We start from the raw sequence: 23,228 nt of genomic DNA on the forward strand, positions 1-23,228 counted from the left end.
TTTTCTCGACCCTTTTTCCAATGCAATCGCAAGTAATTGAAGCATTGCAAGTCTTAAACGCATGCCTATCGCTCAGTGTCACTTTAACACATTATGACTTGGGTTTGCACCCTCACCAGACACAAATATCACACTCAATTTTACCCCCATCAGGAGACATCAGTGTGAAGAAAGGTCGGTATTGAAATAAATTCCTGAATCACTCTGCACACAGCAGTAGGGAAGAGGTGTGGTGCAGCGGCCAGGGTGGCTGACTCCGGAACACGGGGCTCACAGTTCAATCACCAGCGGCAAGTTAGCCCAGCACCATTTGACTCTGGGCAATAGCTCACTTAATCTTCCCAACAGCCCCCAGCGCTGGGACAACTCTCCTGAGGTAGCTGCGCGCTTTACAAATGCTGGTTATTAATATTAACCCCTTCGATGCGGATGACAAAGCCAGCTCATCATGGGCGTTACCTGCGCTGTGCGCATGACGAGCTGGCTTTGTCACAAAAGCCGCGATTTTGAAACTTCAGCGCGCAGCGGGAAAACCCGCTAGCCCGCATGCGGTTATCACTTTTTCACAGGGTATTTAATAAAAAGGCAGACTGCCCAGGCAGCACAGAAATATAAGTGATTGTACCAAAGGCAGGAGATAAATTGCATTTTCTGTAAAGGACGGCCCCAACGAAGAGAAAAACACCTTTGTTACAAACATAGCTCAAATAGGCCAGGACTCCCAGCACTACCCAACACAACAAACGAGCACCACACACAGTTCCAGCCAACAGAATCCTCCATGGACATCCAACAGCAGATACTCGACTCTGACTTCATGCCATTCCCAATCCGAGCTGCCACAAACTATGGCAAAGAACCACAGACTGCTTACTACTTTAGCCTCTCCAAAACATCACCAAAAAATGACACAGAACACCACACATGCAACCATTTAGTAAACACTGATACCGACTGCATGATGGAGCCATTGTAATCCTGCTCCAGAACGCACGTCACAGAACAAATTAGAATGCGGGCATGGCTTTTGCACTGATGCACATGTGCTCAAAGAGTCATTTAACCATATTATCTGACTTGATTTATGTATTGAAAATGTGTGGGAGAGCACCCTCTTCATTCAAGATTTACACAAAACATTAATTAAATTCTAATCAAGCTTAGTTTGCTGCGCCCTCCTGTGTCTGCCTGACACGTGATATAAACTAAACTGAAGTCCTTGCTGATGGGTATAGCTGGGACTAGGCGTGCACAATTGTAAAAATGATTATATATGCCTAATATCCCTGTATATACAAATGGATTAATCAACAGACAACCATTGATATTTCAAAATCTTATATCTATTTGAAAAAAGGGATTTTTCAAAACAATATCATCAAAAAATGTACAGAAGTAAATAGCCATTAAAGCACAAATAATGTTTATAATCATTGTTCAAAACAATACAGATTATGACATGCCCTGAATCTTCATGTCAAATAATGTTCATTTTTCCCAATGCATTTCAGGACATAGGTCCCTTCTTCAAGGGCAGATCTATAAAATAATAATAAGAAAAATAGTGGCAATCCAGCTTTGAACAATTGCGTCAGAGTGGTTCGATCGAACCAGAGATTAACCTTAGTGAGGTCAGGTTAACTGCAAATCATGCAGGTGTTCCGCAATCTTTACTACGTGAACATAATTGTTACCCTTTTGAATACAGATCATGCATGATAATCTAATAACTAACCCCCCGGATTCATCATGCTCCTCTTTTGCGAGTCCTTAATAGCGATTATTAAGGAATCGCTATTAAAGACTCGCAAAACGGAATGCATGTAGAAATCGCAGAGTTTATAGCGATTTCTACTGCTTCTTTATTTGCGATTCGCAAATTGCTAATCGCAAATAAGGAATGACTCCCCATTCATTCCTATGGTCCAAAGGCCCATAGGAATGAATGCGGAGTCAATCCTTATTTGGGATTAGCAATTAGTGAATAGCAAATAAGGATGCGATTTCAAGGGTGTCAGGGTGTCCTTAGCACCCCTGAAATGATGATTTACACTGGTGTTACGGACACACATGTCCAAAGGACATGTGTGTGTGTAACATCCAACTTAGAAAAATGCACTAAAGTGCATTTTTCTAAGTTTTCGCTATTTACCACGAAGTCAGACTTCGCAGTAAATAGCGGCCAAAAATTGAAAATTCGCAATTCTAAAATGGTTCATGAATTGCATTTAAGGAATCTCAAATAGAGATTCCTTAAATGCAATTCCTCGCAATTTAGCGATTTCAAATTTTGCGACTTTTGCATTTGGGATGATGAATCCCAAATGCAAAAAAGCACTCGCAAAGGGCCAGATTCGCAGAATCTGGCCCTTTGCGAGCCGATTTTTGCTTCATGAATCTACCTGTATATCCCTATCGTTAGTGACCGACCGTGAAAATGTCTCATGCAAGAATTGGGAAAGTGCTTCAAATCAATGTGCTATTCTCTATAAACAACAAACTTCTGAAGACCACAAATGCGCCAAAAGCACCTCGTGAATACACAGGAATCAAAAAAAATCTGTAAAGTGAAAAAAGTCCACACTTGTAATCAATCACTAACTTAGATGGTAACCGACCGACCTATCATATGTTATTCATTCTCTAATTCTAATACATAACAATCCATTCCTGGGGACACTCTAGAATACGCCATGTTTGGCATTTCCTTCAATGTGAGCGGGGCAAATCTACCAAAATAGAATTTATGCATCAGCCCGATGTCAAATCTCAATAAGCAGTTCCCTGTAATAGTATACAACCAGCGGTCGAAGTGGGGGAAAAATTGTAGGGGAACTGTGAGCGGAGACTCCGAGGGTGGGGATAACCCAAGGATTGGATCAGTGGTCGGAGTCAGAGGTGAGGCCAGAATGTGCCAAACATCCCAATTTTTAGCATTTGTTTGGCAGTTCACTGACCAGTTACAGCTTATTGTGTTATTTAATTTAACCAATGGATACACTTAATTATTTAAGGTTTAATAGGAGTTATTGGCATTTAAATACATTCACAAAGTGGGATAAACTTCCAATCACACAATGTCCCAAATACGCTTAAAAGTGGAATCACAAGCCATTTGTCTCCAAGCAATGCAGTTTCTCTCATTAGCACTTCTACCCCCTTCTTCCACAAGAGCAGTTCAAACATGAATGGCAAAATAGCCTTGTTTGCAAATGTTTTCTATATAATTGTGGCTCTGCCATATTGCCACATAATACATCATCCACTGCATAATCTTACAGTTTTAACTAATCATTTTTGTAGCTCAAATGGATAAAAAGTTACTAAAAAACCAGACTTGAGTTGCTGCAAAGTGGACGGCCCTTTGCAAAGGTTAACTGATCACCTTTCTCACTGCTGCATTTATGTTATACTGATACTAATGAGGCAGAATCTTTGCAGAGACTTAACGTGTAAAAATGTCTAAATAATAAAGTATAAGAAAATATATTGCATTATGCTGCAGCCTTTTTTTTTGTTGAATAATTTGGTCAACACTTCAGCATCATTTTGTCCCCCATTGCCACATAATTCCAGTGGCTCCAGAGCAGGTAGCACATGTTAAAAGTGCTTGTGCATGAAGCAGAGAGACTGCAAAGTTTGCAAACTTAGTTTGGTGTGCCTACAAATCCTGTATTGCCGATCCTTGGGGAGTTGCAGCTACTACTGCTGAAACAAGGCCAATAGAGGTACCAATGGGTGCGGCGGACTGGTCTCAATGGCAGGGCCGGCTTTAGTGCTGGAGGCGCCCTGTGCAACAATGTTTTTTGATGCCTCCAATGATCACCTACACCTCGGACTCCCTCCCTACCACCCTTTAACAGTCCGACTCAAGTCTCCATAACCACACTCTTTTTCAGATGCGTTTAATTTGATTTACATCGCCACTCATATCAGTGTACGGTGTCAGAGCACTTTACATCACACACACTACACAGACAATCATTTATATGTGTATAAATCACTGTATAGGAAATGTTACATAAGACAAAGGACTACAAAGTGTAGAAGCCACATGATAACCATACTAAACCATACTAGTAAGCAGTATAGTTTAATAGTTCACTATTCTATGTTAGGATTTTAATTTATAAACTGCAATTAACAAAAGGATCTCTCTGACAAAAGTAGTAACCTACTAACCTAGTGTTATGGCTGTCTTTCTGCCAGCCCTCTGGAGGAGGAGAATGATGGAGAGTGACTCCAGCCTATCACCCTCATAGCATAGGGATTAGGCCGATAGACAGGGACCCTGTCTTATAGACATAAGGGCATTTTCGTGCCATTTTCCTTAGAGTAAGGCTTATGAATTTAAGTTAGGGGTTAGATATATGGGTATTAGTCATGACTTACTCATTTGCTAACATGCCGATCTGTTTCTCATGGAGCTATGTATATTATGGGCTCCGTAGGCCTTAAGCGAGACAGACTCCATTTTGCTTTCTGCCTGGTAGCTCGAGAAGGCTTTCTAGGTGAAGTGTAATGTTTTAGTTTCAAGCTGTTGTTCGCTTGGAGAGAACCGGTTCAGGCTGACCCTTATCGAAGGAATGTATTTTTCTCCACTCCGAAGACACAACTTCAGGCCGGCCGGCTGGGAAAGTGTCCTTGGTACGGGGAGGTACAAGAATTTGGTGGGCGGCAGGTTACTGGCCGTGAATTTCCATGAAGGAACGGGCTTTGATATTAGCGAAGGTGTTAGTCTTTCAGTCAGTCAGTCCGTAGGCGGCATCTAGCCGTTAGCATCTCTGCCATTATTCATTTTCATGGTGGACGAGCCGCCATCTTTGAAGTCGGAGAAAGATTTAAGACCGAAACTCTCTGAAAATAGACTGAACGAGAAGTGGCGCGGAGCGCACTAATGCAGAGAGAGAGAGAGACGGTAGCTAATTAACAGCAAGGTTCCGAGGTCCTGAGGGAGAGCAGACGAGTTTGAGCCTATCAGTGCAGACGTGTACCTGTGACGGCTGAGGGTGACTGCAAGGCGAGCCAGGACCCAGAGACGAGACAGGAGCCTAGATGACTGCCGAGTCCCGATTTCCTATTAACCAGGTGAAGTCCAACCGATCCTTATAGTGCGTGCACCCTAATCTTTCTCTTTTATTTCTTGTGCAAATGTAATGTTGCATAGTAATGTGATTTATGTTTATGGTTAATAAATGCCCTAATTCATATAGAATTACCGTGTGCCTGGTGCTTATGTTCAATCTTGGTAAACGCAACTCCTAGGTGAAAGCTAGGTGCATGAATGGACGAGTAATCCCAATCAGGTAAGTGGTGATCACACAAATAGGGAGTGAGTGAACCTCTGATGTCAAAAGCAACGAGTACACTATACAATCTGGACCCATATCCAAAGTTATTATTGTAGTTTTATCCTAAGTAGACTGTCGAGATATCATCCCAATAATGTTTCATAGGAATGTGGTCGTCGTTGATATGCGGCGTTAATGAGAACGGCAGGAGGGATACTGCCGTGTAAAGCCACCGGATTGTGGTATAAGACTAAGTGAGAGCGTCAGGGGGGATACTGACGTTTATGTTTCGCAGGATCGCGAACGCTGGAAAAGGGAGCATTGGGTTCTGCAGGCCCGTGTGTAGACACGCCGGATTGTGTGTCAGATCTGCCCTGGGGTAGAACGGTCTGGGTCGAGGCGACCGCGAGGCCAACTGATGTGAATAAGATATTGTAGAAAATCCATATATGTATATTGTCATTCCCCATTCTTAGGTGCGACCTGTATATTCATCGTTATATCTACTCAGTGTAAATACGATCTAAGAAGGGAAGGTGAGTACGTTTTGGCTGGGTCACAGGGGCCCCTGGGGGCTGATCCCATCTAAACAGAAAATCCAGCCATTACATCTGGCGTCACGAACTGTTTACGAAGCCTGTGTGCATTGTGTTGTTTTCATCTCGTTGGTTTGCGCTCGGCTTGTACGTATAAAATTTTGTTTATAATTGTATATATATTTTTTGTGTATCATTATGTTTGTGAAAAAATCATCGTCGGTTTTCAAATTACCGATTCAGATTCCCGGCTGGGAGTCTACGCCTTACGAGGCTTTGGCCCGTGAGTGGGCTGATTCTACTGGTTTGAGCGAAAATTGGTCTTCATTCTTGGAGCAGGCGGAGCCTGCTGATGTGATTTCATGCCTACAGAAAGCGCCAGTAGTGAAGGGTGATGAGCTTCCTATTTTAGGACGCAGAGGGTGGATTGTTCTTAATGCATACAGAATAATGCATGAGAGGGTTGTGCAACTACAGAAACAGTTTAAAGATTCGGAAGGACAGTGTGTCGAGTTGCAAAATGCGCACACTTTGTTGCGTTGTCAAAATAAATTGCTTGCCGATAAACTTGAAACATATCAGACCATTGCCGAAAGGGCTGCGGTCCGTATTGCACGATATAAGTATAAACATCGTCGTGGACGTGTGTCTTCACGCAAAGTGCGTATGATTGTAGCAAAAGCTGGAATGGATTGGAACCCCGATGAGTGGGACGGTAATATCTGGGATTCTCATACTTCTGACTCCTCGGCAGAGGAGGGTGACAAGCGCGAGTCTTCTCGCTCCGGACGTGATTGTAAATCTGCTTCGTGCATTGATTCAACTCCCGATTGTGACCGTGCTCGTTCTTCCCGTGCGAATGACGTAGCTTGCCCTGATTGTGATGTTAAATCTAAGATGCGGGCTTCCTCGGAAGCTCTTCCCGCAGTTTCTGCTCACCCGATTTTTCGACGGAAATTACAACAAGCCCCTGGTAATCCGGGTGGTATCGCTCTTGACTGTATTGAAGATTTTACTCAGCAGGAGATCAGTGACATCCTGCAACGATTTAAACAACGACCTGGTGAGTCCTTGCTTACCTGGATGGTGCGCCTTTATGAGCTTGGCGCTTCCGGTATTATGCTCGATGCCGTTGATTGCTTACGATTTTGCTCTTTGAGTTCTGATTCTACTATTCAGGACCATTTTCGGAATTTTAATGGTAATGTTCAAACTTCTTTGCTCCAGCTTGCGTCTGATGGCTGTAATCATAAATATCCAACTGAGTCTGATTGGCCCTCTGATGAAAAACCGTGGTATACTCTGCGCGATGCGTCGCAACGTTTAAAGGAAGAAGTCATGAAAACCTGTATCTTCCTTAGTACTGCTGACAGATTATTGGATGGTCTTTTAACATCTTCTATGCGTAATCGCATTATCCGTTCTTCTCCTGTTGCTTACAAGCAGGTCATGATGACTTTATTGATTAATCAAACTGGCAATCCTTTGTCTGCTGTGCTTGAGTCTGTTCGTCAGCTTGGTGAGCTGGGTGAATGGTTTAAACCTGAAAGACAATCCCGACCTGAGGGTCGTACTGGTGGGGACTATAAGTTCTCTAGACGTGACATGTTTCTTGCTCTCATTGCTGATGGTGTGAAAAGGGAAGAGATCGATGGTGAACCCAATAATATCCTATGGGATATGTTCCGTAAGCGTGGTTTGGATCGGAAGGAAGGTGCCCGTCGTGTGCGAAAGAATGATTATGATCGTGGTTCGGATGACAGTGGTGATGAGAGACGACGTGTGAATTCTGATCGCCGTGATGACCGGCGCCAAGAACGTGGTGGTTCCCCCCGTCGTAGTGATGGGAGGGGGAGAGAGGATGATCGTGAAAGGGGAAGAGATGATCGTGGTTCTAGCAGACATAGAGATGCAAGGAGTTATTCCCCTGATATACGAAGGAGGGAGGATCGTAATAGACTCTCTGACCGTAATTCACAATTTTTTGAACATGATACTAATCCGTTTCGTACTGGAGACGGATATGAACAAGAAATTCTGATACCGAAGAAAACTGAAAACATCTACCCTGATCTGTCTTGGTTGACTGACCGCAGGAAAAATGACTAGGAAATAGGTCAAGCTCCGGTACGCAGGTGGGCCCACAGAGATTACAGACCATATGTAGATATTGAGATTTTTTGGAAACATCGTAATATCCAAAGGGCCCGAGCGTTGGTTGATACTGGGGCGGAGGCCACTTTAATTCATGGCAAGTCGAGAAAATTTCATGGACAATCTTTCACAATTACCGGCCTGGGTGGTAAAGAAACGCCCGCAGTTCAAACTGCACTTGAGATTAAAATTGGTAGGATTCCTCGTAGAGAATACTCTGTGTTGGTTGTGCCACTTTTGGAATACATTATTGGAATTGACATCTTGAAAGGTATGACTTTGCATTTGGATGATGGTTACTATCAGTTTGGTACTAGACAGTACATTTCGACCAGACCCGTACGGGTTGGCCGTTTACGCATGCCACCTATTAAGATCCCTTTAGCAACGAAAGTGATTTCTCAGAAACAATATCGCATCCCAGGTGGTCATGAAGAAATTACAGCTACGATTCAGGATTTGGTTGACGCGGGAGTCATTACTCCGGTCACATCCGCTTGGAATAATCCTGTTTGGCCCGTGCGCAAAAGTGACAACTCTTGGCGCATGACTGTTGATTATCGAGACTTGAACAAACATACACCTAAATTGACTGTGGCAGTGCCCGACATTGTTACATTGATTGAGAGAATTCAAAAGCATCCTGGTACATGGTATGCTTCTATCGATATTGCTAATGCATTCTTTTCGATTCCAATTGCCCCCGAATGCCAAGAACAATTCAGTTTTACATGGAATGGACGTCAAATGACGTTCCGGAGTCTTCCTCAAGGCTATGTACATAGCCCTACAATCTGTCACCGGCTGGTGGCGGAACATTTGTCTGAAGTGCCTACGATTCCACAAGTTCAGATTTGTCATTATATTGACGACATTTTGATTCAAGGTGAAACGCAAGACCAAGTACAGTCTCATTTAGATCAGATCATTGACTGTTTGCGAGCAAAAGGCTGGGAAATTAATCCTGATAAATTACAAACTCCATCCCAAGCTGTGAAATTTCTAGGAATTAATTGGCATGAAGGTCACAGAGAAGTGATCCCACAAGTTAAACGTACAATACTTGATTTTGCTGTTCCCAGAAATAGGAAAGAGGCGCAATCCTTTATTGGGTTGTTTGGATTTTGGCGCCAACATATTCCACATTTGAGTCAAATCTTGGCTCCACTGTATCGAGTCACTCGTAAAAAGAATGCGTTTGAGTGGGGTGAACCTCAACAGACTGCTTTTGATTTGGCTAAAGAAGCTATTCAGTATGCTTTGGATTTGTGGCCCGTGAGTGAGGGTAATGTGGATTTGAATGTGTCCGTGGAAGGTCTGTATGCCAATTGGAGTTTGTGGCAAAAGCAGGGCAGACAAAAAGTGCCATTAGGTTTTTGGACCAAAAAGCTACCAGAGGCTGGTGAGCGTTATTCTCCTTTTGAAAAACAGTTGCTTGCTTGTTATTGGGCTCTGGTGGACACCGAGCAATTGACTTTAGGCCATGCTGTGATTTTGAGACCTGAGATTCCCATCATGCAGTGGGTTTTGAGTTCACCGAAGTCCCATCGAATTGGACATGCTCAGGAGGCTAGTGTGATTAAATGGAAATGGTACATTCAGGACAGGGCACGTGTGGGTCCGAAAGGTGTTGCGGTTCTACATGAGCGAGTGGCGCAGGCGCCCTCCAATGAAGCTGAGAGTGAGCGTTCGGTTCCCGTAGTGCAGGAGTCTCCCGTGAAGTGGGGTAAATCATTTGATGATCTGTCCGTGGAGGATAGAAAACATGTGTGGTTTACGGATGGTTCTGCGAAGTTCATTGGTGACAAGAGACATTGGAAAGCTGTCTCCTATAACCCGACTACTAAGAAATTGTTGAGCACAACTGGAGACGGTAGGAGTAGTCAATATGCTGAACTCTATGCGATTTACCAAGTTTTGAAACAAGAGTTACCAGGTACATGTCATATTTTCACTGATTCTTGGTCCACTGCAAATGGACTAGCGGTGTGGTTGCCTACATGGCACTCGCACAATTGGGAATTGCATTCTAAGGAGTTGTGGGGTAAAGAATTGTGGCAAGAAATTTGGGAACTGCTTCCGCAGAGTACTGTAACAATCTTTCACGTGGATGCTCATACTCCAATCGACTCCCTTGACAAATTTTTCCATAACATTGCAGATGAACAGTCTAAATTTTCTGAGGCAGTGGTTGACATGCAAGATTCTGATTTGGCGGGACTGGCGAAATGGGCCCATCAGAAAGCAGGACATTTTGGAGAGAAAGCCACTAACAGGTGGGCTGCTGATAGAGGAATTCATATTCCCTTTTCTTTAATTAAAGATGCCATTTTACATTGCCCCATTTGCCAGCATTCTAGAAAGAAAGAGGTGCCTCAAATTGTTCGAGGTCACTTACATCGAGGTAAATTGCCCGCCCAAATTTGGCAGATTGATTATATTGGTCCGCTCCCCATGAGCAGAAATTGTCAATACATTTGTACAGCAGTTGATACTTATAGTGGCCTTTTGGTCGCTTTCCCTTGCAAGAATGCTACCCAAGTGAATACAATTAAAACCCTGGAACTGATTATTTTATATTATGGTGTCCCATTCCAAATTCAATCAGATAACGCATCCCACTTTCGTGGAAGATTGGTGCAGGAATTCTGTATGGAAAACAATATCGACTGGGTATTTCACATTCCATATTATCCACAAGCTTCAGGACTGATTGAAAGAATGAATGGCTTGTTGAAAGAACAGTTGCGCAAGTTGACTGATGACCGTTACAGCCAGTGGAGAGATGTCCTACTTCAAGCTTTATTAATTTTGAACAACCGTCCTTTGTTGCATGCTGAATCTCCTTTGATGCGTTTGTTTCCTCCACATGTTGATGCGAAACCTAATTCTGTTGCTACCACTGTTACTTATTGGGAAATTACCCCCGGTGCTTTGGCCCCATGTAGAGCAACCCCAGGTTCCGCAGGCCTCGACCTGCATGCTTTAAATGATGCACACTTCCCAGGAAAGGATCGAATCATTGTTGAAACTGGCATTGGTGTCTCTATACCTGCCGGTAGTTTTGGATTAATTGCCCCTAGATCTGGCCTGGCCCTGAAAGGTGTTCAAGTCCTTGGTGGTGTGATCGACAGTGATTATCAGGGAGAGATTAAGGTTCTCTTGCTTAATAGCAGTGAGATGGATTTGTTTATCAAAAAGTCTGACCGTGTTGCTCAGCTATTGATTATGCCTGTCTTCAGTGGTGAGATCAAAAAAGGCTCTGCCCCAACGTTGCTAACTGTACGTGGACAAAAAGGCTTCGGATCATCTGATCTTCCTGGAGCTAAAATATGGGTGCAATCGCCTAAAAATCCTCCTGAACAGGCTGATATTATTGCGACCGGTCATGACAACACCGTTTTGGTGATGAAGCCAGGGAAAGATGGCTGGGAAGCTGTCCCAGCTGACAAATGTTATTTACGAGAATGATTAAGGCCTGTGTTTGTATTCTTTCAGATCATTCTTTGGACTGCTGCTGCAGGATGTGTCGTCGTTGGACTCCTTTTGGCCTGCTACGCCGGGAGAGGAGAGGATCTACCGACGCCGAGTGATGGGATACCAAGAGCTACGCGATCCGCGTGGCAGAAGTCCTCCAATTTCTGGATCACACTCGCAAAGCGAGTGACGAACTCTCCGCATTTTTGCCTTACCCCCATGAAGAGCGTTACTGACATATTATCGACCTGTTTGGTCGCTGTCCCCGCATCTACTGATACACTTCGTCATGTATTTAATATATCCAGTGCCCGACCTAATGTCATTTTGGGCGACTTCTTGGCCCATGAATATTGTCCCTCATGTACTCTTCTTCCAGACCAAGATGTCCTACTTAATTCCAGAATCACTACTTTTAACATTACCCCTGGTGACCTTTGTTTTATGATGACCTGTAATCCTAAAGCCATCTCTGAATGTTTGCGGTTGAAACTCCAAGCCGCTACTACTTTTTCATTTCACCAGCGTTTGTTATGTATGAAAAGACTTCCTAATTCATGTTTTTCGGTGAAGAACAATATGACTTGCAAAAGTTTAGTTGTTGCCACTAGCCATTATCGTTCAATGTTGTTGCCGGCTGGATGGCTCTTTTCATGCGGGAATTCATCTTGGCCCTATATTCCTGCGAATATTTCTGGTGGCCCATGTGCCATCACTAGATTAAGTTTGCTAATGTTTTCTTCACATCCTCCTTCACATTCCCGTATTGTTCGAGACTCCATGTCATTGCATGAAGACTGTGATTCCTCTGTTCATCTTTTTTCTAGATCTGAATATCTTGGTTTAGCTTTTTCTATAATTGGTGTTCCGGCATTGGCCGTTTATAATGCCAAAACAATCGGCAAAATGGCCTGCTGGATGGTCAAATCGATCAACCAAACGTCTACTGTTTTATCAGATTTATTATTGGACTCCCAAGGTGAACGTAGAGCTATTTTGCAGAATCGTGCCGCTATCGATTATTTGTTGCTGAAACACGGGCATGAGTGCTCTGAATTTGAAGGTCTATGCTGTTTTAATTTGTCTGACCATTCTAAAGATATCCAGTCCCATATTAATAAACTCCACGACTTGACGGCAGAAATTAGGGAACACATAGATCAGGGTTTCTTTGACTGGCTTTTTAATTGGCTCCCTGACATGCATTTTTTACGACAAATTTTGGGAGGGGTTATTATTATTGTCTGTGTCCTTATAGCGATTTGCTGCTTCATTCAGTGTATCCCTTCCCTGCTACAATTTTTTAGAGTTACAAAGAGTCGTAGATCAGTTAGTTTTGTTTCATATTATTCGTCTACTGACGTTAGTTCCATTTAGTTATTGGTGAATAGACTGGAGTCAAGGGGTGTAATGTTATGGCTGTCTTTCTGCCAGCCCTCTGGAGGAGGAGAATGATGGAGAGTGACTCCAGCCTATCACCCTCATAGCATAGGGATTAGGCCGATAGACAGGGACCCTGTCTTATAGACATAAGGGCATTTTCGTGCCATTTTCCTTAGAGTAAGGCTTATGAATTTAAGTTAGGGGTTAGATATATGGGTATTAGTCATGACTTACTCATTTGCTAACATGCCGATCTGTTTCTCATGGAGCTATGTATATTATGGGCTCCGTAGGCCTTAAGCGAGACAGACTCCATTTTGCTTTCTGCCTGGTAGCTCGAGAAGGCTTTCTAGGTGAAGTGTAATGTTTTAGTTTCAAGCTGTTGTTCGCTTGGAGAGAACCGGTTCAGGCTGACCCTTATCGAAGGAATGTATTTTTCTCCACTCCGAAGACACAACTTCAGGCCGGCCGGCTGGGAAAGTGTCCTTGGTACGGGGAGGTACAAGAATTTGGTGGGCGGCAGGTTACTGGCCGTGAATTTCCATGAAGGAACGGGCTTTGATATTAGCGAAGGTGTTAGTCTTTCAGTCAGTCAGTCCGTAGGCGGCATCTAGCCGTTAGCATCTCTGCCATTATTCATTTTCATGGTGGACGAGCCGCCATCTTTGAAGTCGGAGAAAGATTTAAGACCGAAACTCTCTGAAAATAGACTGAACGAGAAGTGGCGCGGAGCGCACTAATGCAGAGAGAGAGAGAGACGGTAGCTAATTAACAGCAAGGTTCCGAGGTCCTGAGGGAGAGCAGACGAGTTTGAGCCTATCAGTGCAGACGTGTACCTGTGACGGCTGAGGGTGACTGCAAGGCGAGCCAGGACCCAGAGACGAGACAGGAGCCTAGATGACTGCCGAGTCCCGATTTCCTATTAACCAGGTGAAGTCCAACCGATCCTTATAGTGCGTGCACCCTAATCTTTCTCTTTTATTTCTTGTGCAAATGTAATGTTGCATAGTAATGTGATTTATGTTTATGGTTAATAAATGCCCTAATTCATATAGAATTACCGTGTGCCTGGTGCTTATGTTCAATCTTGGTAAACGCAACTCCTAGGTGAAAGCTAGGTGCATGAATGGACGAGTAATCCCAATCAGGTAAGTGGTGATCACACAAATAGGGAGTGAGTGAACCTCTGATGTCAAAAGCAACGAGTACACTATACAATCTGGACCCATATCCAAAGTTATTATTGTAGTTTTATCCTAAGTAGACTGTCGAGATATCATCCCAATAATGTTTCATAGGAATGTGGTCGTCGTTGATATGCGGCGTTAATGAGAACGGCAGGAGGGATACTGCCGTGTAAAGCCACCGGATTGTGGTATAAGACTAAGTGAGAGCGTCAGGGGGGATACTGACGTTTATGTTTCGCAGGATCGCGAACGCTGGAAAAGGGAGCATTGGGTTCTGCAGGCCCGTGTGTAGACACGCCGGATTGTGTGTCAGATCTGCCCTGGGGTAGAACGGTCTGGGTCGAGGCGACCGCGAGGCCAACTGATGTGAATAAGATATTGTAGAAAATCCATATATGTATATTGTCATTCCCCATTCTTAGGTGCGACCTGTATATTCATCGTTATATCTACTCAGTGTAAATACGATCTAAGAAGGGAAGGTGAGTACGTTTTGGCTGGGTCACAGGGGCCCCTGGGGGCTGATCCCATCTAAACAGAAAATCCAGCCATTACACCTAGTTAACATTATGTGCACTTTGTGATCTGCATGGTACATGTTCTCTGCAGCAGGCACATTAACCCTCTGTGCTACCTTTCAAGGAGTCAACCCCTCCACTAGACAAAACTCCAACCTCTCTTTAGGAAGAACATGAATCACCAAAGTTATCATGACATTTTCATTGTTGCTGAAAATTGCTGGAAGCCAGGATGGAGGCAGCAAGTTTTTTTAAACCATAATATACTTGCAAATACTATGCACCCACCCAAAATAGGTACCCATTGCAGTCACACCATTCGCACCGCCCTAACCTACTCAAGGTTCATGTGACCTCAGTGACAGAGTCACAGTGACTGGATCACTGTTGCTCTAGAGTGTGCTGCTTCGTAGACCTGCCCGAAAGACTGGAGATGAACTTTAGTATGGATTGTGGTGGACAGGCCTTCAAGGTTAACCCACAATTGACACCACTAGGGTACACCTGCTTGTGCTAAGACATCAGACCTTTTAAGGTCTAGCATGAGAATATGCTCCCTCATTAGAGTGGTCTGGTGGACTGGTAATTAAGGCTGAACCCGGTTTCCCAGTTCCAAATATGACCGCTCTCGCCATTGTGCCACATCCTCTCCCCCACTGAACACCATACTCCCATTAAGAGAAACTCGCACTGCCTTCAGCTACATCCTATTTGTGCCCGCTATAAACACTTGGATGTGGCTCAATTCAAATTATGCACCTGATAAGAGTAATATGCTGCCTAAAAAAAAAAAGTAAAAGCAAACACTCATAAGGAATGCAAGATTAAGTAAAACATGTGAAATGTAAGCAGAAACAACATGGTTACCTTAACGATCTCTCACTCACTATTCAGAAATCAGCGAGTGGTTTTACCTGAAAAGTTAAGGACCTTACTACAGGGCCCTGAAGGGAACTGTTTCTATGCCCATTGCTTATATCCTTCCAAAACGTAAGCAGTTAGTTTAAAAAGACGACATCCATATACACAGAGCCATGGTACACATTTTGTTTTCCAATCCACCTATCAACCAGGTATTGCAATACATCCATGAATTGTGCACTTCCCCACCTCGGGACAACAATGCTGTTCAAAGAAAGATGAGAAAAAAAAGTAACGCTTCACTGCAAAGTCTGTAAAGTGAGGCTGATGTGTTTGGATGTGAATAAAACCGATCTGGACACTTCGCAAACACTCTGTCTGTATTTCTTTAGTTATGTATTTATTTTTCATATTAAAATCCTTTTATTTCTCTCCATCCAGAGGCTGCACTTTGTGATAGAAAAACTTCTGAAAAAAAGGGCATTTCCCGCAAGAGTGTTTTTCTTTTTGGATACATTTCACAGGGAAGAAACTGAATGAAAGAAAAAAATTGAGGTTGTGAACCGTTTCTTTAAGTCAATGTTTTCAGTAAGTGAGGAGCAAGACAGAAAGAGAGGGAATAATAGGAAGAGAGGGGGGCGGCTGCCAGTCCAGAAAAGAAGAGAACATTGTCCGTGTTTTCCTAGGCCAGTAAGGAAGAGACAGAATTTTTTTCCTTCCCTGCCCGTCCCCGACGTTTCACAAAAGCAAGCCGACCCTTATCTGAATGCCTTTGCTATTTCTGCCGTCCTGGGACACAGTTTTGAAAAGAATAGGGGAATGCCCTTCCGATCCTGCCCACTTTGACTACTGTATACCACATATGCCAAAAAAAGTTGACCCTTCCCTCAATTCCAAGTGTTAATTGGGCAGGGAACACCCCCAAAAGTCGAAGGGGATGTAGGAGAAAGAGAATCTCCTTAAGAAAATATATGTTCCCTGATGAAAAAAAATACAAAATCTGCATTTCAAAAAAAGGCAGTAGTATTTTAGACATAGCAGAAATGCCTACCTGAGGCCTGCTGCTGCACATTGGGTGTACACGACTCTCACCTGCTTTAGATGTTAGTGCCGGACTGCCACCACTGCGCCATGCGTGCGTGCCTCTTAAAATGATAAGGCAGGCCTGCGGAAAGGAATTTGTAAAAGGTTTTGCACGCTGCCGCAGGTGCACATGGCCAATTCCAGCCCAATCAGTGGCCGGCTCACTGGCACTGACTGAAGGCATAGTTTTATTATCGGATCTACGTTCACATGCTCAGCTCTTCACTTGGGACTCGAGAGAATGAGTGAGAGTGCTGATCTTGTTGTGAAGAGTGATTATTTTTTTGTCACACACTTTATGCAATCTAGCCCTGATAAAAACTTTTCGGTGCTAAGCACCGGAAAGTACAGGCATAAATTAAGCACTGGGGAGGCGATCTTCCCAGTGAGGCACTCTTTTTCAGGACAGCAGAGGGGAGCAAGTTGTGTCCCCATCCGGCTAAATTGGTGGAAAAAGTGTGATTAATTAACAACTAATATCATTTATTGACAGCAACCACTTCCTGGACTACACCCAGTTCAGCTTTAGAAAAGACCACAGTACTGAATCTGCATAGGTGGTAGCAACAGAAGACATCAGAGACACCCTGGATAGAGGAGGGAAAGCCACTCTGGTGCTTTAAGATCTTTCTGCGATTCTTTGATTCAGTCAACCACACTGCACTGGTAGGCTGTATGTAGATTTTAGGAATTAGAGGCCTGCCACTTAGTCTTTTAAAAATGTTTTGACTAAGAGACAACAGAGGGTTTCAGTGGAAGAATTGTCCTCTAAATCTCTAAATCATATACCCTGGCTTGTGGAATCCCAAAGGGATCATCTCTGAATACTACTATGTTCAACCTTTATGCTACACCACTGGCCAAGCTTACAAAGTCCTTCTCACTATCTCTGGCATCCTTTGCAGACAACATACTGATTGTCGTGTTACTGGCTAAAAATGCTATTAACACCAGTCACTCCTTCAGGTAATGCATGGTTGAAGTTAACAAATGCATGTAGAAGAATTGCTTAAAGCTAAACTCGACCAAAACTGAGGTTATGGAAACAATCCCTCCTGTTAGACACAAACCTGGTGGCCTTCTAAATTAGGCTAATTTCCTACCCCAATGCCAAAGGTTACAATTCTAGGGATAGGGATTGACAATGACCTGAAGATGAAGGAACAAATTACTCAGATTACCTTGACCTAGTTTTGCTTCCTGAGACTGGTTAAGAAAAATACCTGCTACTTGAACTCTTAAAAACAGTGGTTATCTCTCTTGTGCTGGCTAGATTTGACTATTGCAACTGTTTTTACCTCAACATTTCAGTCGATCTATTAAAAAAGCTTCAGACAGTGCAGAATGTATGAGCGCTCTTTCTTTTAAAAGTGCCCAGATTTTAATCAGCAATAAGAGCCATTAATATACTCCACTGGTTTCCGGTAAGACAGCGTATCATCTTCAAAGCTCTAGCAAAGCTTACAGGACCCTCTAAGGGTATGGACTTGCCCCCTCAAAAAACATCTCACGTTGTACACTCCCAGCAGCACCCTCCTCTCAAGCATGCCCAAGAATCTTGCCGTTGCTCCCTTCAGCAAAACTACATCGAGTAGAAAACGTTTCTTAAGATCCATAGCTTTGCTTGGAACTCTTTGCCTTTGGAACTCAAAAAAACTTCCACTTTCCTGCAAGCTTTTAGGAAATCCTTGAAAACCTGGCTTTTCGTTCAAAACTAGGAACATAATAGTCTTGTCCCTCTGTGCATTGCCAAGACGCCTCCAGGCAAAAGTTTGCAGTTTAATAAATTCCTCATTCATTCATGCCTGGAAAGTGGATACCAGTGGCAACAGTTCTCGCCTTGGACAGATGATGAGAACTGGCTGCCCTCAAGGGTAAAGCCAAAGAAGTCATTAGTGCAGCAAGGTTAGTGGCACTGGGGTCCAAGAGTCTAAAGGGCCCACTAAGGATAGTTTTTAATAACAAATTAGGCAGGTTGGCGACTTTTTCCTTGCATGCACTAAGATGCATGACACAGTTGCTAAGACACTGCTCCAACTAATGTTGCAGTAGACACCAAAGCAACCAACCCATGCCTTTTGAACTTCAAAAAAACTCCACTTCCCTGCAAGCTTTTAGGAAATCCTTGAAAACCTGGCTTTTCGTTCAAAACTAGGAACATATTAGTCTTGTCCCTCTGTACATTGCCAAGACGCCTCCAAGCAAAAGTTTGCAAGTTAATAAATTCCTCATTCATTCATGCCTGGAAAGTGGATACCACTGGCAACAGTTCTCGCCTTGGGCAGATGATGAGAACTGGCTGCCCTCAAGGGTAAAGCCAAAGAAGTCATTAGTGCAGCAAGTTTAGTGGTACCGGTGTCCAAGAGTCTAAAGGGTCCATACTAAGGATACTTTTTAATAACAAATTCGGCAGGTTGGTGACATTTTCCTTGTATGGACTAAGATGCATGACACAATTGCTAAGCCACTGCTCCGACTAATGTTGCAGTAGACACCAAAGCAACCAACCCATGCCCTGCCAAAACGGAAGGGACTACGACATCGTAGATGCTGAGATCTGGGAACAATTATGTGAGAGATTTAGAAGATTAAAACAAACATGTAAAAAGTAATTTGCTCATTACCTCTCGCAACAGCTCCCTTGGATATATTCTTCACAGGATCTGCCTACCAGGAAGTATATCACTGACTTCTGTTCTCTGAACACAGGTCCATTAAACACCTAGAGGGCAAACTTGGCATTCTGGCAAAAGAGTGGCAGTCCCCATGCTGCAGGACACAAAACAGGCTAATAGTCTGTGGTGGTGGGTGGCAAACGCTGCCCACGCTGGCTGGCAGAGTTTTTGCCAAACTCCATGCTCCAAGCAAAGCGTGGAGTGGCAAAACTCTGTAAACTCCGTTGGAGGAGCAGAGGTTACACCGCCACCCCTAGGGCTGCAGCTGAAGACAGTTCCATGAGGCTGTATGCTCCTTTGGTGAAAGACTGCTGAAAAGGATTTGCTGCTGCAGAGACGAACCTGGTTGGAGAAGCTGCCAAGTCAAAACCGATTAGAGATGCATCTTGGGCAGACAGTGGTGCAGGTTGGTCCCAGTCTCCTCCTGATTCTCAGAGCAGTGTTTAGCCAAAATATCTTCACTTTTGAATTGTGGCTATCTGGGCACCTTTAGCACCGCTTTCAAGGGTCCAGGACTGGAGGGGCACCCAAGACTCACTCAGGCTAGGACCAGGTGCACCTTCAAGATGGAAGAAGCCTTGTGTGGCTCTGTGGCTCTGAACAGGTGGCCAACAAACTAGCCCATGTGAGTCACTCTGGTGGTCCAGGGACAGTTGAAGATCGAGTTCTTTCCCCCTTGCAAAAAATGGAAGAGCAGCAGGACAACAGGGCAACATACCAGCATGGCAGTAGTCCTTCAGTGCAGCAATCCAGCAGAGTGGCAGTCCTTCAAGCAGGACATCAGTCCTTCTTCCTGGCATGGTTTCCAAAGGACCAGAAGTGTACTGAAGAGTTGTGACTGAAGTCCCTTTTGTTATACCCTGCTGCCCTTATTCTGGAAAGTGGTAGAAGCCTCTAGACAGTGGCTTTGCAATTTATCAAGTGCATCAAACGTGATGCTTCCCCTGCAGTGGCTCCAAGCTGCCTGCAGTGACAATGTGAGGTTGTTAGACCCTTTCAGTGAAGACTGAAAAAAGGCTTTTCAGTTTCAAGTGGGACTGCGCTTATCTCCCCTCACCCATTTCTGCCAGCAGATGGCCCATTCAGGCACATCTGAACCCTCTATTTTGTGACCGTCTGGGAGGAATTCACAAAGTCAGTCAGTTACAATCAGACATGTGACCCAGGCCAGGCTATAGGTACAAAAGAGCTAAGGTCTGAAAAATGTCAACTTTCTAAAAGTCCTAATTTCACCAATAAATTCCATAGACAGCATATATGACATAGCAACCTACTCCCAATCGGAATTTAAAGCTTATTGAATGTAAAAAGGAATTCCCAATTTTATTCTTTGGAAAGAGAAGGCCTCACAGTAGTGAAAAATGAATTTGAGATTGTATTCACTGCCAGAACATGTTAAAATTAAAACTACCTAGACAGCCTTTTAATTACACAGCATCCTGCCATATGGGCTACATTGGGCCTATCCTAGGAGTGGTTCATTTGTAAAAAAGGGGTGTTCATGATTTGAGAAAGGGATTTTATGCCAAGTCAACATTGCAGTTTGAAACTGCATTCAGGCTGAAGTGGCAAACCTAGAAAATGTTTTGAAGTGCTACTTAAGTGGGTGCGACAATAAGTGGTGAAGGCCTACTAGTAGAATTTAATTTACAGGCCCTGGTATATGGTATACTACTCTACAAAGGGCTTGCAAGTAAATTAAATATGCCAATTGGGTACATGCCAATGTAACCATACTTAAGGAAAGTGAGCACAAGCATTGTAGCACTGATTAACAGTGTTATGGTACACAGGGTCAAACTACCAAAAAAAAAGTTTATCTAAATAGAGAAGCTGACTCAACAGTTTGGGGAAGAACCACCCTCATGCTGAGAGGTCTAACAATTATGTTATTCATATGGCCTATCCATACACGTATCATAATATGTCATGCAAATGTTTACTTATTCCAAATTATAACAAGCCTTATGTATTCTCCAAGTACCCTTGTCCTGTCATCACAGTGTATTCACTGAAAATGATACTTGCATCATGGAGTTATGGTGGAATGTGGAAATCTGACAATGCAATCTGGGAAGAATAGGTCTATCTCACACACCATTTACACACTGACCTTGAAATGAACATTACGAAACCCGCTGCGACATAACATTTGCATTTCATGGCATTCACTGTCTGTATATCTGTGAGGAACATGATGTTCTAGACAACTACATTGAGAAAGACTTTGATGACCAAAATGTGTAAAAACCCAAGCAACATGTCTACTGAATGCTGCTAGAAGTCAATTGCATAAAATACAGCCCTTCCAGTAATTTGTTGATTGGCCTATAGTACTCTATGACCCAATTTTTGGTTAGACGGAATAGTCGATGACACATGAGACATGAGACATGGTGCATGGTAAATGGTGTTTTTATAGAGGCAATAGGCTGTTAGGATGTGAGACTCCCACATGTTCAAGTGACTGTTTTGTCCTGGGAATCCTGGGCCTTCTCTTCCACATTAAGATGGGTACTTCTATTAAATGCTGCAAAATCTACTCCTTCCTTTCCAACAGCCAAACATACTGGAACATTTCTGGGGTACTGAAGCACTGTATAATGCCCAATAAGACATGTATCTATGTTGGAGTTTATGTTGGAATAGGTATTTGGCAGGATAGAGGCCTCAACAAAAACACCATTCATGATAATGTAAAGTAGTCCACCAGTAGTACTACTTCATATACGTATGAATGATATTCACAATCTTCTGGCTCAAGATCACTGCCTCTCCTATTTCTGCTTTGCAGTGATTTCACCCATGCTTCCCATACGTTAAACTCACCTGATGCTAAATGGTGTCAGCAAAAAAACAGGCATGTCTTTCTCACAGCGTATGGCAACTTATGTACTGTAGTGAGAATTTGAAATTAGGTTTCTGTTTGTCAGGGTATGCACCCTGTACAAGCAGGAAGCCCCCCTCTAGTAAGGGTAAGCTAGATACACACTAAACGATAATATGTGCTCACCCTCTGGTAGTTTGGCACAGACCAGTCAGGCTTATCCAAAAAGGCAACGTATACAATATTTATGCAGCAACCATACATGCATAAACAGTGCTGCAGGCCCATTAGTAGCATTTAATTTACAGGTCCTGGGTAAATGGTATTCCACTTTACAAGGGACTTATAAGTAAACAAAAAATGGCAATTACAATTTAGGCGGTCAGAAGTGAAACTGGTCGGTCATTCCGTCTGGATTCTGATGGGCCCCCTTCTGTTTGCGGCCTCTGGTTGCAGGGCTTGTTGATCCTTGCACCGTGTGGCAGACACCCTGAGGTTCCTGCCACAGCGTGTTTGGATGAACCCAACCTCCAATTTCCCTATGGTCGATTGTGCTACGGCCAGTTTACGGCCATAGCACATGCTTCTATAAGGAGATGTGAGTATGCAACAGCACCATGTGCAGTCACATCATGATTAGGCGGTCGAGACCGCTGACCGGAGTTTGGTCGTACTAGTATCTGTGACGGTATCTGGCAGACGCAAGTAAGCTCGGCATCGTAATATGCCCCTAGGTGTTGAACTGTGGGTAGAATTGAAAAGACAATGGATTGATCAAGTATAATGCTGTGTTTGGTTGTGGGCATTCCGTTTTTATGGGCATTCAGTTTCTATGGACACCAAGCAGGCTGAAAAGTGTCTTTAGATTGTTTATGTAGATCCAGATGTTTTATTATTGTTAGAATACATTGGACATTGGAAGCCAGGGCCTGTTATGAATCCTGCGAGCTAGACCATATACCTTAATTAGGAGTTGAGATATAGCTGTGCTGTAGGAGATACCACATCCCAAATTATTGTCTTTTGAGGCAAATATATCTATGTTACCATCTTTGTGACGGTGAGTGAGAAAGCGTTGTAGACAATGTAAAGCTCTATTTACACTCCCAAAAATTTTCTAGATTGGAAATTGCACCCACTGGTGTATGATTGCAAAAAGCACTGAAGATACCAAAGGGCTATCTTGACGTTCCAGCACCTATTCTCGAAAATCCAGTGTTTTGGTCTCATTGTCTC

The sequence above is a fragment of the Lissotriton vulgaris genome, chromosome 4_1 (assembly GCF_964263255.1).
Source record: "Lissotriton vulgaris chromosome 4_1, aLisVul1.2, whole genome shotgun sequence".
NCBI classification, from domain to species: domain Eukaryota; kingdom Metazoa; phylum Chordata; class Amphibia; order Caudata; family Salamandridae; genus Lissotriton; species Lissotriton vulgaris.